Below are 14,038 nucleotides of genomic sequence, written 5' to 3' on the forward strand. Positions count from 1 at the left end.
AGCAGTCATCATCATGAATCAAGTCTACTGGCAAATCCTTTTTAATCCTTGTCATATGAAGAGAAATAATGAAGAGAAATGATAGATAAAACATATCGGTGCTCATCGGCCATTGGACATAAACATTACACAACTATTTGGAGATTGCAAATTCAACAATGAGTGGTTTGTAAGGAATCGGTGACAGTGGCTAACTGCAAGCATTGGAACTGGGAAGTCGGGAATAAACAGCTCAAACTGGGAAAATACGCTTTGAAAGGTCGTTCAACTCAGAATCGTAAATCTGGCATCTCTCTATTTGATGAGAAAATTTGCCCATGAAGGACCGCCGCGCCACTTTCCTGTTCAAGCACATCACAACAACGTGAGTCCAAAAATGTCTTGTGCTGCTTCATAAATGATGTAGGATGCCAGAGAGATATGTATCCTGTAGCTAAGAAAGTAATATTGAGTGTATGTTGTGTGGTAACCTGTTAGTAGCCAATGTGCCTGACCCAGATAATTTGGACTGTTTTCATCAACGCGGTATTGTAAACGCATCGTTCCTGGCCAGTGTGTGCTTGTTCACTAACTTTGTTGTTCAGCTTTGACAGTGCTACTGATAGTAGTGTTGGCCCTTGGCTTGCTCGTGCAAATTCAGGACACACAACATTCTATAATATAATTGTGTTATTTGACATGTCACATTAAAAGCTTATGTAACGCGTCAAATAGTGTTATATGACGTGTATCCTTTTTGACACACAAAGACCCAAACGGTGTTCAATGTGCCTCACCCTAATAATTTGGTCTATTTTCACCACTTAATTTTGCCTACTGTTCTAACTTGGTGGTGCATATGTAGCCTATAACCTGTTTTAGAGAAATGTAATCATTGAATATTGTAGGAGCTTTCATTGTCTGTTTATATGCCCCCTTTATTTATCCTACAATTCTGACTTGTTGTACAGGGAGTACACTGTAAGAACGGCCCTTGTTCTGAATTCTGTCACTGTACATTTCAAAAGTACTGAACAAATAGTTATATTGACTACGTCCGTCCTAGCTCGCTCATTAATGTCTTAATCGGAGTTACAGATTGCCCCTTATGCCATAGTTTGTACATCTCAATTGTCAGTAGAAACCACATTTGTTTAAGCAAATCAGACATATCAGCTATGTTTTTTTTAAAGGCAGTGAATGAGGCTGAATGAACTGTTTCGCTGCCAGACAAGTCTCCGTTGAAAGCCAGGTGTAGCAGTGTTAAGGTGTTGGGAATGCTGTTGGGACTCTGCTGTTGTGACAGCTTTATGTAGGCCCTAACAGTTGGTGGGCACCGTTTGTCACCGTTATAGTGCAATTAATGTGTTATTTAGTGTTGTATAGTGGCTTTGCTGGCTTGCATCCCCCATTTTTTTGTTTTTCCCCACCAAGATTTACATGCTAAAATCACCACTGATTGTAACAGAGAAAAGTGAAATAACAATAGGAAAGGAATCAGCATGTGTTTGCAGACAGATATCTTCATAGAAACATGGTCTATCGCTCTCTCCCTCCTTTTTTCCCAACAAACACAAACCTCAGACAAACATAAACCTCAAACGCAAACCTCAAACAGACACAAACACAAACCTTAAACAGACACCAACACAAACCTCAATCAGACACAAACACAAACCTCAATCAGACACAAACACAAACCTCAGACAGACACCAACACAAACCTCAGACAGACACCAACACAAACCTCAGACAGACACCAACACAAACCTCAGACAGACACCAACACAAACCTCAGACAGACACCAACATAACAGATGCCTCTCATGTTACTGGGTCTCTCCTTTGAACCAGTGATGTGGTGTTATTGTTGCTTCCACAATGCTATCTCACAGGGAGGTCTGGTACTGTACACAGCCCTCCGATGGGACTGCAGATTCTCCCCTCCCTTGGTTTTTATGAGCCATTATGTATTGGAGGACTCTCTTTACCCCCTACTGAAACAGGTGTGTGTGTGTGTGTGTGTGTGTGTGTGTGTGTGTGTGTGTGTGTGTGTGTGTGTGTGTGTGCACGTCCATGCGTGCGTGTAAACTTCCAATCCTTGCAACCATAATTTTGAAATAATAGTACACCGTCTTCCAACAGTCATAGCAGCAGGTATCCTGTTTTAAAGTGAACACTTTACTATTGTGTTTTATTGACAAAGTAAAGGAAGGTCATGTGCTGTTATACCTCATCGGTTTGTTGCCCATCCCACTTTAGTTGATACACTATAAAACCTTGGATGTGTCCCGAATTGCACCCTGCTGCCTATACAGTGCACTCCTTTTGAAAAGTAGTGCACTATAGGAATAGTGCTATTTGGTATGCACCCAGTGTATACCATAGAGAACTAAAGCCACGCTTATGTCTCTCGTCCTCCCTCCCCTTCCTGTCTCACACATTTAAATGAGTGGTACACCAGCTACAAATTAGCTCTGGGACTAAGTTACAGAGTTTGCCCTCAATTGCCGAGTTGATTACCGTCTAAGACTGCACTTTCACTCTCATCCCCTGGTCCCATTGTGATAGAGCAGTAATATACTGCACAGCCTAATTAGACTCTGTGGATTGTTTGTGGTGGGAGTGTGTGTGTTTTTCTGTTTGCGTGTGTGTTCTGTTGTTATGCTTGTGTGTGATTGGCTGGACAGACAGATGGACGAATGCAGAATGCAGCCTGCGTCCCTTTAAGAGGAGCGAAGCAGCAAATTACCGGCGGCGATAACACAAATCAGACATCAGAGTAGCACTGCCGGGTGGGCAGCTGTGCTGTGAAGCATAGCATTATAGATATGTGAAATAATCATCTTCAGAATCGTATTGATTGTTTTTCTCCCTCTCGCTCCGCCATCTCGCCCACCTCGGCAGCTCGTTTTAGATTTCCAAGCCGAAGGAAGCCGCGGAGGTCAGACTGTTAATAATTGGCTTGCCGATGAGATGTAAATTGCAATAATGAATGTAATTTGCCTGGTAATTATATGGATGGAGGTCCATTTCACTTGCTGCACATTAAAGTATAATCCTGCGGATAGAAAAATAAAATGTAGCTATAAAATTGAAGAACGAAACTAGCTTGGAATCCTAATGAATTTTTTTTTTCACTTTGGGTTCTTTCGGCCTTGTTGTTGCTTGCTAAGATCTGTAAATTGCATGAACCCTATACATATGAGTTGCATAAACTCTATGTAGATGAGTTGCATAGACTCTACTTACATGGTTGGGTAGGTTACTTACTAAATATAATCCGTTACAGTTACTAGTTACCTGTCCAAAATTGTAATCGGTAATGTAACTTTTGCATTACCCAAACTCAGTAATCTAATCTGATTACTTTAATCTGATTACTTTCTCCTTAAGAGGCATTAGAAGAAGACAAAAAGGATCCATCAAACTCGTTTGATGTGTCATCATAGTGGTCTCTGAATTGTGGTCAGACTTGCTCAGGTGGAACAAACTTAAACTTGTGGCTTTTTTCAGTGCTGAATTGAGTATCATTGAGAAAACAGAAAGGTGCCATAATAAATGTTTTCGCAAAACATCCTTTCTAAATTTTAAGGTATTCCAAGAAGTAGTCATCTAGTTTTTCAAACGTATCTGTAATCTGATTACCTTATTTTTGTTTGGTCACGTAACTGATTACAGTTAGGTTTTTTTTGTAATCAGATTACATGTAACGGATTACATGGATATTATTACATGCAACTCATCTAGATACAACCCTGTATCTAGATGAGTTGCATACTCCATTTGCATGACTCCAGGGCCTGATGTTGAGGTATCAATGGACCGGTTGGCAAAGATAGAGGTGGTGGTAGTGTGTTTAAACCCTGAGCTGAGGACTTGCGCAGACGCTACAGTGCTGCAATGGAAAGAGGCCCAGTCCAGTTGGGCAATGGTGGCATGGAGGACAGAGGCACTCATTAGAGGTGCCGTACCATGCCTCAGGTGCAGTACCCTGGGACACTGACTCCAATACTTGTCCTTCTCCGGAACTCCCTCCTGGACCTCTGCCCTGATTATCCATCAAACCTACAGTACCTACAGCAACAGCTGCTCTACCTCTATCAAACCCATATCCCATCACCCCATCCTGTTCAGAGGCAGCTGATGACACCTTTTGTGTGTAACGGGAAAAACAAACCAACCAGCCACTTAGGTGGTACTTATCTGGCGGCTTTGCTGAAAGTGGAGTGCTCTCCCTTTGAGCACAGCCCCCATCCATCCCACTGCACATCAACCCACTGAAAGTACACAGACCTTGTTTTGAAATAAAACTACCACAACAGGAGATATGAGTGAAGCCAGTGACAAATTATGATTGCCCCCCTGCTCTCCTCTCTCCTGCTGGGTGTAAACCTGTTGCAATTCAACCCACTCAGGGATATCTTCTGTTTGGCAATCAGCAGTAGGGAAGCTGGTTCCAGTCTGGTTGGTTGGCTGTTGGCTGGTGCGCTCTACCCTACTTCTAATTGGTCAGGAATATGCCCCCACTGAATCACTGTGGTAGTTACTTTATTCATGCTATGTATCTACTCTAATATATATATATATATATATATATATATATATATATATATATATATAAAAGAAAGTGCCATGGATGTAAAATGTGTGTAGAATGTACATTTAACAACAGAAGTAAAAGTTGTAAAAACAAAGTGTATTTTTGTCCTCTGAAGACGGGGGGGTGGTGGATTCCATATAGAAGTCAGTAAAGGACACACAATGGCACCATGTTCCCTATATAGGGCTCTGGTCAAAAGTAGTGCATTATATAGGGAATAGGGTGCAATTTGGGACGCAACAATGTACTGTACAGCAACTCTGACAACAATCACTGCAACAGCAGGAACTCTATATTGAAGCATTGATCAGTGTCTGTGAATTTTTGTCTATATAAACTCAGCAAAAGAAGAAACATCCCTTTTTCAGGACCCTGTCTTTCAAAGATAATTCGTAAAAATACAAATAACTTCACAAATCTTCATTGTAAAGGGTTTAAACTGTTTCCCATGCTTGTTCAATGAACCATAAACAATTAATGAGCATGCACCTGTGGAACAGTCGTTAAGACTAACAGCATACATGCAGTTAAGGTCACAGTTATGACAACTTAGGACACTAAAGAGGCCTTTCTACTGACTCTGAAAAACACCAAAAGAAAGATGCCCAGGGTCCCTGCTCATCTGCGTGAACGTGCCTGAGGCATGAGGACTGCAGATGTTGCCAGGGCAATAAATTGCAATGTCTGTACTGTGAGACGCCCAAGACAGCGCTACAGGGAGACAGGACGAACAGCTGATCGTCCTCGCAGTGGCAGAACACGTGTAACAACTAGAGGTTGACCGATTATGATTTTTCAACACCGATACCGATTATTCGAGGACCAAAAAAGCAGATACCGATTAATCGGCCGATTTTTGTATATATATATATATATATTTTGTAATTACGACAATACTGAATGAACAATGAACACTTATTTTAACTTAATATAATACATAAATAAAATCTATTTAGTCTCAAATATGTAATGAAACATGTTCAAAATGGTTTAAAAAACAGAGTGTTGGTGTCAAAAGGTGTATTGGAAGCGAAATCAGGTGCAGGAGAGCAGAGTATAATGAACAGGCACACTTTTATTATAGTTCCAAAACGAGAGCACTACATAAATCAAACACGTTCAAAAAACTAAACATAAAAGTAAAGCGCCTAAACTAACACCACATAACATGAAACAATTACACACAAAACATGATGGGAAACAGAGGGTTAAATACAAGTAGCGTAATTGGGGATATGAAAACCAGGTGTGTATGGAAACAAGACAAGACAAATGGATATATGAAAAATGGAGCGGCGATGGCTAGAAAGCCAGTGACGTCAATCGCCGAACGCCGCCCGAAGAAGGAGAGGAGCCGACTTCGGCGGAAGTCGTGACAGTACCCCCCCTTGACGCGCGGCTCCAGTGGCGCGCCGACACCGGCCTCGAGGACGACCCGGAGGACGAGGCGCAGGGCGATCCGGCCGGCGACGGTGAAACTCCCGCAGCAGTTCAGGATCCAAAACATCTGCAACCGGAACCCAGCACCCCTCCTCCGGCCTGTACCCCTCCAACTCCACGAGGTACTGAAGGCCCCCCACCCGACGCCTCGAATCCAGGATGGAACAAACGATGTACACCGGGGCCCCCTCGATGTCCAAAGGGGGCAGAGGAACCTCCCGCACCTCAGATTCCTGGAGCGGACCAGCTACCACTGGCCCGAGGAGAGACATGGAATGAGGGGTTAATACGATAATCAGAGGGAAGCTGTAATCTATAACATACCTCGTTCACCCTCCTCAGGACTTTAAATGGCCCCACAAACCGCGGACCCAGCTTCCGGCAGGGCAGGCGGAGGGGCAGGTTACGGGTCGAGAGCCAGACCCGGTCCCCTGGTGCGAACACCGGGGTCTCACTGCGGTGACGGTCCGCGCTGGCTTTCTGGTGACGCGCGGCTCGCTGCAGATGGACACGGGCGGCCTCCCATGTCTCCTCCACGCGCCTAAACCAGTCGTCCACCGCAGGTGTCTCAGTCTGACCCTGATGCCACGGTGCCAGAACCGGCTGGTACCCCAATACGCATTGAAAGGGGGAGAGGTTAGTGGAGGAGTGGCGAAGCGAGTTTGTAACGGCTGTCGTAGAGAGGGGACCAAAGCGCAGCGTGTTGAGTGCTCATGATGAAATGTATTTTAACTCAAAAACACTAAAGACAAAGTAACAAAGAGAAAAAACGAAAGCGCACAGTTCTGTCAGGTACATAGACTAAACAGAATACAACTACCCACAAACACAGGTGGAAAAAAATCCTACTTAAGTATGATCTCCAATTAGAGACAACGAGGACCAGCTGCTTCTAATTGGAGATCATCCCCCAAAAAACAACATAGAATTAGAAAACTAGAACTAAACATAGATATAGAAAACACAAAACACCCCCTGTCATGCCCTGACCCAGTGTAAGGCTCCTCACGTCCTTAGCCAAAGTGGGCCACCAGTACTTCCCAGTCAGACAGAGCACTGTCCGACCGATCCCCGGATGACCAGAGGAGGGGGACGTGTGGGCCCAAGAGATGAACTGGTCACGGACAGCAGACAGAACGTACATACGCCCAACGGGACACTGGAGGGGAGCGGGCTCTGTACACAACGCCTGCTCAATGTCCGCATCCAGATCCCACACGACCGTCGCTACCAGGCAGGAGGCCGGGAGTATGGGAGTCTGATCCATGGGCCTCTCCTCTGTGTCATACAGCCGGGACAGTGCGTCTGCCTTCTTATTCTGGGAACCTGGTCTGTAGGATAGGGTAAACACAAAACGGGTAAAGCACATGGCCCACCTTGCCTGACGAGGATTCAGTGTCCTCGCTGCCCGGATGTATTCCAGGTTGCGGTGGTCAGTCCAGATGAGAAAAGGGTGTTTAGCCCCCTCAAGCCAATGTCTCTACGCTTTCAATGCTTTAACCACAGCCAACAACTCCCGGTCCCCCACATCGTAGTTACGCTCCTCTGGGCTGAGCTTCTTCGAGAAGAAAGCACAGGGGTGGAGTTTCGGTGGCGTGCCGGAGCACTGTGAGAGCACGGCTCCTATCCCAGCCTCGGATGCGTCCACCTCCACTATGAATGCCAAAGATGGATCCGGATGGGCCAGCACTGGAGCCGAAGTAAACAGAGCTCTTAGTTGCCCAAAAGCCCTGTCCGCCTCAGCCGACCACCGCAACCTTACAGGACCCCCCTTCAGCAGTGAGGTAATGGGCGCAGCAACCTGGCCAAAACCCGGGATAATTCTCCGGTAGTAATTGGCAAACCCTAAAAATCGCTGCACCTCCTTTACCGTGGTGGGAGTCGGCCAATTACGCACGGCTGCAGTGCGGTCACTCTCCACTCTGCATCTCCACCCCTGATGATGGCCTGCTGAAAGAACAGGCATTTCTCAGCCTTGACGTACATGTCATGCTCCAACAGCCGTCCAAGTACCTTGCACACCAAGGACACATGCTCGGCACGTGTAGCGGAGTAAATCAGAATGTCATCGATATACACCACTACACCCTGCCCGTGCAGGTCCCTGAAAATCTCGTCTACAAAGGATTGGAAAACGCACCAGGTTATACGCAGTCCTGAGATCTCGTTTCGTGAAGAAGCGCGCCCCATGCATTGACTCAATTGCCGTGGCGATAAGAGGTAGAGGGTTACTGTACTTTACCGTGATTTGATTGAGACCTCTATAGTCAATGCACGGGCGTAAACCTCAATCCTTCTTCTTCACAAAAAATAAACTCGAGGAGGCGGGTGAAGTGGAGGGCCGAATGTACCCCTGACGCAGGGATTCAGAGACATATGTATCCATATCCACCGTCTCCGCTTGCGACAGGGGATACACGTGGCTCCTGGGAAGCGTAGCGTCTGCCAGGAGATTTATTGCACAATCCCCCCGTCGATGAGGTAGTAATTTAGTCGCCTTCTTTTTACAGAAGGCGAGAGCCAAATCGGCATATCCTGGGAGGGATGTGCATGGTGGAGACCTGGTCTGGACTTTCCACCATGGTAGCACCAACGGAAACCCCTACACACCTCCCTGAGCACTCTCGCGACCACCCCGTAAGAGCCCTCTGTTGCCAGGAAATAGTGGGGTTATGCACAGCCAACCAAGGAAGGCCTAGTACCACAGGAAACGCAGGCGAGTCAATGAGAAAGAGACTGATTCTCTCCTCATTATTCCCCTGCATAACCATGGCCAAGGAGATGGTGGCCTCCTTGATTAGCCCGGACCCTAATGGTCGACTATCTAGAGCGTGTACCGGGAACGGTCTAACTATAGGAAAAATAGGTATCCCTAACCTAATGGCTAATGCTCTGTCGATAAAATTCCCAGCTGCGCCTGAATCGACGAGCGCCTTATGCTAGGAATGTGGGGAAAACTCAGGGAAACAAACAGGCACTGACAGTTGATCAACAGAGGACTCTGCATGAGTGTGGTGCAAACTCACCTGGGGTGACGCCAGAGTGCCCTGCCTGTTGCCTCGACTCCCAGAGGAACCAACACGGATCCGACCGGCAGTGTGTCCTCTGCGGCCACAGATGGCGCACGTGATGGCTCCTCCTCCAGTCTTCCTATAAACAGCCCCTCCTAACTCCATGGGCACCGGAGCGGGGGTGCTGGACGTTGGAACCGACAGAGCCCCCTCTGGACGTCCGCGGGTGACCAGCAGGTTGTCCAACCAGATGGACAAATCCACCAGTTGGTCGAAGGAAACGGTGCATCCCTGCAGGCCAGCTCACGTCGGACGTCCTCTCGTAGGCTGCATCGATAGTGGTCGATGAGGGCCCTGTCGTTCCAGCCTGCTCCGGCGACCAAGGTTCGGAATTCCAGGGCGAAGTCCAGGGCACTCCTCGTCCCCTGTCTCAAATGGAAGAGCCTCTACCCCGCCGCTCTGCCCTCAGGTGGATGGTCGAAGACGGTGTATTGGAGGCGAAGTCAGGTGCAGGAGAGTAGAGTATAATGAACAGGCGCACTTTTATTATAGTTCCAAAATGAGAGTACTACATAAATCAAATGCGCTCAAAAAATGGAACATAAAAGTAAAGCACGTAAACTAACACCACATAACATGAAACAATTACACACAAAACATGATGGGAAACAGAGAGTTAAATACAAGTAGCTTAATTGGGGAACTGAAAACCAGGTGTGTATGGAAACAAGACAAGACAAATGGATATTTGAAATATTGAGCGGCGATGGCCAGAAAGCCGGTGACGTCGATCGCCGAACGCCGCCCGAAGAAGGAGAGGAGCCGACTTCGGCGGAAGTCGTGACAGTTGGAGAAAGAAGAAAGTAAAAGTGAAATATGTGCCATGTAAAAAAGCGAACGCTTGAGTTCCTTGCTAAGAACATACAAAAAGCTGGTGGTTCAATATTCCCAGTTCTTCAATATTCCCAGTTAAGAAGTTTTAGGTTGTTGTTATTATAGGAATTATGACGCGTCAACTATTTCTCTCTATACCATTTGTATGTCATATACCTTTGACTATTGGATGTTCTAATAGGCACTTTAGTATTGTCAGCCTAATCTCAGGAGTTGATAGGCTTGAAGTCATAAACAGCGCTGTGATTCAAGCATTGCTAAGAGCTACTGGCAAACGCAGTAAAGTTTGAACGAATGTTTACGGGCCTGCTGCTGCCTACCACCTTTCAGTCAGACTGCTTTATCAAATATCAAATCATAGACTTAATTATAATATAATAAACACCGAAATACGAGCCTTTGGTCATTAATATGGTCAAATCCGGAAACAAACTATTCTTTCAGTGAAATACGGAACCGTTCCGTATTTTATCAAACGGGTGGCATCCCTAAGTCTAAATATTGCTGTTACATTGCACAACCTATTATGTTATGTCATAATTATGTACAATTCTGGCAAATTAGTTCGCAACGAGCCAGGCGGCCCAAACTGTTGCATATACCCTAACTCTGCATGCAATAAACACAAGAGAAGTGACACAATTTCCCTAGTTAATATTGCCTGCTAACATGAATTTATTTTAACTAAATATGCAGGTTTAAAAAAACATACTTCTTTGTATTGATTTTAAGAAAGGCATTGATGTTTATGGTTAGGTGCATTCGTGCAACGATTGTGCTTTTTTTGCGAATTCGCTTTTGTTAAAACATCACCCGTTTGGCGACGTAGGCTGTGATTTGATGATAAATTAACAGGCACCACGTTGATTATATGCAATGCAGGATAAGCTAGTTAACCTGGTAATATCATCAACCATGTGTAGTTAACTAGTGATTATGTGAAGATTGATTGTTTTTTATAAGGTAAGTTTAATGCTAGCTAGCAACTTACCTTGGCTCCTTGCTGCACTCGTGTAACAGGTGGTCAGCCTGCCACCGATTACCGATTGTTATGAAAACTTGAAATCGACCCTAATTAATCGGCCATGCCGATAGTAGCAACACCTGCACAGGATCGGTACATCCAAACATCACACCTGTGGGACAGGTACAGGATGGCATCAACAACTGTTCGCAATAGGCTGAGAGAGGCTGGACTGAGGGCTGTTGGCCTGTTATAAGGCAGGTCCTCACCAGACATCACCGGCAACAATCACCGGCAACAACAGACAGGACTGGTAAAAAGTGCTCTTCACTGACGAGTCGCGGTTTTGTCTCACCAGGGGTGATGGTCGGATTCGCGTTTATCGTCAAAGGAATGAGCGTTACACCAAGGCCTGTACTCTGGAGCGGGATCGATTTGGAGGTGGAGGGTCCGTCATGGCCTGGGGTGGTGTGTCACAGCATCGTCGGACTAAGCTTGTTGTCATTTCAGGCAATCTCAACGCTGTGAGTTACAGGGAAGACATGCTCCTCATGTGGTACCCTTCCTGCAGGCTCATGCTGACATGACCCTCCAGCATGACAATGCCACCAGCTATACTGCTCGTTCTGTGCGTGACAGGAATGTCAGTGTTCTGCCATGGCCAGCGAAGAGCCCGGATCTCAATCCCTTTGAGCACGTCTGGGACTTGTTGGATGGGAGGGTGAGGGCTAGGGCCATTCCCCCCAGAAATGTCTGGGAACTTGCAGGTGCCTTGGTGGATGAGTGGGGTAACATCTCACGGCAAGAACTGGCAAATCTGGTGCAGTCCATGAGGAGGAGATGCACTGCAGTACTTAATGCAGCTGGTGGCCACACCAAATGCTGACTGTTACTTTTGATTTTGACCCCCTCTTTGTTCAGGGACACATTATTCCATTTCTGTTAGTCACATGTCTGTGGAACTTGTTCAGTTTATGTCTCAGTTGTTGAATCGTGTTATGTTCATACAAATATTTACACATGTTAAGTTTTCTGAAAGTAAACACAGTTGACAGTGAGAGGACGTTTCTTATTTTGAGTTTAGTTATGTCTTAGAAATAAGTTTTGAAAACTGAAGTTGAAACTTTAACATGTTTTCAGAGATTTTCCATCGTAGACTTGAACTTTTTGAGTTAATTTCTTTGGTCCCTCCCTCAGTACTCTGTGGGCTTGGTTGAAGTCCAGAAGCAGTGATTGCCCATTATAGATAAACTAACAGGGTTTGGTTTGAACTGCAAGCAGGTAGGGCTGATACTGGGCTCGGCTCTCTGATACTCATCTGTCTCTCGTCTGTACTCTCTCCATCTCTCTCTCCCCTGTCGCTCTTTCACTCCTTCGTTCTGGTCCAAAGGCTCTCCTCTTCAATCTAGCACTTCAGTGGCAGTAGGCGCGATGCAATCTGCAAAAAGTGGTATCAGAGAAATCAGGGAGGTGATAATAGTGACAGTGTGTGTCTGATTGTCCTGCTCTGATGTGTGTGTGTGTGTGTGTGTGTGTGTGTGTGTGTGTGTGTGTGTGTGTGTGTGTGTATGTATGTGTGTCCATCTCTCTGAACAGTCTTCCTTTATTGGGATCAACTCTCACTCCAAACTCCTCTGAACAAAGTTTGATACCACTTTCAAAAAATTGCTTATAAAAATACATGCTGTCTCCTTAACATTACATAGTACCAGGCAAAAGTTTGGACACACCTACCTTTTCTTTATTTTTTACTATGTTCTATGTTGCATTGTAGGCTACCCAATTGGCTTCAAAAGAGCACGCACTAGAGAGGAGTGGAATATGAGCTGGTATATTATATAATTATAACCATCACTCTCGACTCAGGCTCTCTCTCTCTCTGCACTGTCTTTGACTTTGAAGTGTCTTTGTCTGGCTGAGTTAGTGTGGAATTTATTAGTTATGTCAACTCTTAATCACCCAGTGGGCTACATTAAAACCTCTCATGGCAAGTGAAACGAGAGGGCGGAGAGGAGGGATAGTTGGCCTTTAAACAGCACTGCTATCAAAGGAGAGGGGGCGTCGAGAGTCGTCGTAATGCAAGACTATTAGTCATAAATCTATAAAACTGCCAACAATTTCATCTATAGCTTATTACTGCTAATTATTGTAACCGTTGACACCGTTAAATGGTTAAGAGATGGATTTGGTAATGAAGTGTGAAGAGTGCTCTCTGACTGGTAAGGAAAGTCCCCACTCATCACTAGTGGGTGAGTGTGTGGTTGTCTGGAACGTCAGAGTGTGGCCAGTTAGCAGCAGAGCAGTGCAGAGTTATAGGCTAGGATGCTCCGCTCCTTGCGCTCATTCCCCAGCTCTCCCATGACTCGGAGAAAGGGGCAACTCTTAGCTGTTTCTTCCCACGCTCCAAGAACCTACACTCCAACAGTCACGTCCCCACTTTGCACTTCTACAGTGCCGTAGTTTACAGTGATCTGTGGCTCAGTGTAGACAGCTTTATAGCTTCCTGGTTGGACCGGAGAGGAGCTCTGCTGTTTGTTTGTCAGTGGTAATGTTACCCAGGAGCTGTACAGACACTAATGGGACAACTCATCTCACACACACACACACACACACACACACACACACACACACACACACACACACACACACACACACACACACACACACACACACACACAGTGAATTGCGGGACGTTTCTTTAACCCCAGTGGACCATGGGAAGTGTGGCTTGGTATGTTATGGTTGAGGGGGTTTGTTTTACAGCCTCTGGTCTGTCTGCGTGCAAGTGTTTAACAGGCTGTGGTCTGGTGTCATCCCAGCACTCAGTTGATACTAGACAAAGCCACTTAGGAGAGTTATGTGACTGTCTCTGTCTAAAATATGTAATCTCCTCCCTCTTTTGACCCCCAGAGGGTACTTAATGTACACTTGTTTACATCCAAGATAAAATACTGCTGAGGGCTTTATGGTTTAGAAAACACTCAGAAACATAGCTCAAGATAGAGACTTGTAAACACTGATAGACATAGCTGATAAAATACTAATGGCTTTATAGCTAAGAAAACACCCAAAACAACCCAGGATCAACAACCATTATCTCTTAGCTAAAGTGAACTATTGTTGTTTATTAACCCTTTTTGACATGTT

The 14,038-nt window shown here is 45.5% G+C and overlaps 1 protein-coding gene across 3 annotated transcripts in view; it reads left to right on the plus strand.

Moving 5' to 3' along the window:
• The window catches only part of LOC115153707 (partitioning defective 3 homolog), a 555,114-nt gene that overhangs the window by 181,291 nt on the left and 359,785 nt on the right, over positions 1-14,038 (plus strand). The window lies entirely within an intron of this gene.

This window comes from Salmo trutta, chromosome 2 (assembly GCF_901001165.1).
Source record: "Salmo trutta chromosome 2, fSalTru1.1, whole genome shotgun sequence".
NCBI classification, from domain to species: Eukaryota; Metazoa; Chordata; class Actinopteri; order Salmoniformes; family Salmonidae; genus Salmo; species Salmo trutta.